Raw genomic sequence first — 2,202 nt, forward strand, 5'->3', positions numbered from 1 at the left:
GCATGGTGCCTGGCACATGGAAGGCACTTTTCAAATGTTGGTTCTTACTATTGAGCCTCTGCCGCTTTTATCCAAGGCTGACTGGCAGGGTGGTGGTGATTGATTCAATCCATCCTGGCTCCAGGTGTCCATCCTCATAGGTGAGGCCCTTCCTTTCCTCAGGAATGCGGTCTGCTGAGGTCTGCACATCCCCACGACGGGTCCCAGTAGGAGGTCATCTTCAGCACCTCATGGGTGGCGGATTCATGGCGAAGTCTCAGGGGCATCTACCTTGGTCACTCACGGTTACTTAGTCTTACGGACCCAGCCTTGCCAGCCAACGTTCTGGGCGGCTTCACGCAAAGATAAGCCGCAGAGGGTACCTGCAGCTCCTAGTCTGGTCCTGGCCAGCTTCTCCTGGAGCATGAGGGCTGAGCTTTGCCAGAGTTGAATGCCCTTATCACTTCCACGCCCCTGGGGCCCCTTGCTTCCATCTGCCCAAAGGTGCCCAGAATCCAGGCTGCCTCGAAGCTCCAGCAAAGGCCAGGTACTTTGTGGGGGCTGGGATAACAAAGACAAGAGCCACCCAGATTCCTACCCAACTCCACCCAGAGGGGGCCCCATCCACCATTCCAGAGGCCCCTGTTCCTACAGCCTGGTGGGAGTTCCCTCGGGAACAGGCCTGGAGGTATGAGCCACTTGACTGACAGATGAGAGTTCACGTCCTGGGCTGGCATACAGAGCCCCTGCCCCAAGTAAACAGTGGATTGTGAGTCAGAAGACCTAAGTTCTAAATCTGGCATTCATGTCATCAATCAGCTGTGTGACCTGGGGCAGGTCACTTACCTTCCCCAGGCCTTAGTTACCCCTGCATAAAATGAGAAGCCTGGAGTAAATGGTCTTTAAGGCCTCTTCCAACCCAGGTATACGACTGTAGCCTAATGCCAGGTATAGACGTAGTAGGTGTTCAGGAGATGTTTATTTAGTAATTTAACGATAAGATTCAAGGCAAGATTCTGCAGGTCCCAGCACCCATATACTTCCTCACTATAAGTTTTGCCTCTGCTGTTAGTTAATTTGTGTCCAGTGCCAGCTCAACAGGTATTAAACCAAGGTGAGTTGAGTCTATATATGCGGTACATTTCCCGTAGCCCAGAGACTGAAGACAGGACTGACTGAACATTAAGAGCTGGTCATGGGATCTCCGGATGGCCACGCATTCCTTCTTGTTCTGGGCTTACTGAAAGTCCTTTGCTTTGGGGCTTTGAGTATTCAGCCTCAGTACTTCCTGTTCCCCGAACAGCCTAGTCCCTGCTTTTGCTCACACCGTGCCCTCTGCCTACAGCACCTGTCAGGGTCTGGGATTTATCCCGCTTACAAGCCAATAAGCTAGCCCGCTGTTGTTTCATAAATGCTGGCAGAAGACGTGGCTTCCTGAGTCGGACACAAAGAATTTGCCACTCCTGGCACAGGGAGCAGGGTGAGCATCATCAGTATGTCTCTTTCCCTTGTTCCCTAGTTTCACAGGGATGTTACACATGGGAGAGCTTTGTGTCACAGCTGCGGAGCGCTGAGCTTGGGAAACCCACCGCTGTCCCCTCCTACCGCCACTACTTTTATCGTAAGCAATAAGCAAGCCTGCTCTCTGTCTTGGAGGAGATGTTCCCTCCTCCCTCAAAGTTGCCGGCTGCAGAACACAACACTGAGAAACGGTTGGCAAACGAATAGGCGGCCGTGGCTTTGCATCCTTTGCCGCTCGGGACCCGTGGTAGACTGCCTTGCCCAACAATGCCTAGCCCCCATCTCTGCTTGTCAAAATTCTATCCACCCTCTAAAGGCACTTCATTCTGAAAGCTTTCCCCAGCCTTCTCCCTTTTGTATTTCCTTGCATCTTCCTCCCTCTTTTCTGTCCACAGCTGTCCCTCCACTACCAGAAGAGTGCAAACACCGTGAGGGCATGAGCGGGTGCTCCTTCTTCCTACACTCCACACCCAGATCATTTGCATCCAGCAGGTGCTTAGACCATATTTGTTTTGGAGGAATCACAATCTGGCGTGCTTACGCTTTTGCAGAGTCTCCCGGACTGCCCTTGGAATGTCTTCAGGATTCCAGAGGCTAAAAATATCTTCCCAAAGCCACCACTGGCTTCCTTGTAAGGAGCTGGACTTAGCTGTGAGGCTGAAGGTTTGTGCCCACCAGGTGGCGCTCCACCCTTAAATCTCC

The 2,202-nt window shown here is 52.5% G+C and overlaps 1 long non-coding RNA gene across 1 annotated transcript; it reads left to right on the forward strand.

Annotated features, from left to right (window-relative positions):
- Positions 1 to 774: 774 nt before the first annotated feature.
- Positions 775 to 1,998, forward strand: LOC125147943 (uncharacterized). Its single transcript, XR_007145349.1, has 3 exons — positions 775 to 1,093; positions 1,325 to 1,459; positions 1,896 to 1,998. It is a non-coding gene; the product is annotated as an uncharacterized LOC125147943 (long non-coding RNA).
- The last annotated feature ends 204 nt before the right edge of the window (positions 1,999 to 2,202 follow it).

Source organism: Prionailurus viverrinus, chromosome D2, assembly GCF_022837055.1.
Source record: "Prionailurus viverrinus isolate Anna chromosome D2, UM_Priviv_1.0, whole genome shotgun sequence".
Lineage (NCBI taxonomy): Eukaryota > Metazoa > Chordata > Mammalia > Carnivora > Felidae > Prionailurus > Prionailurus viverrinus.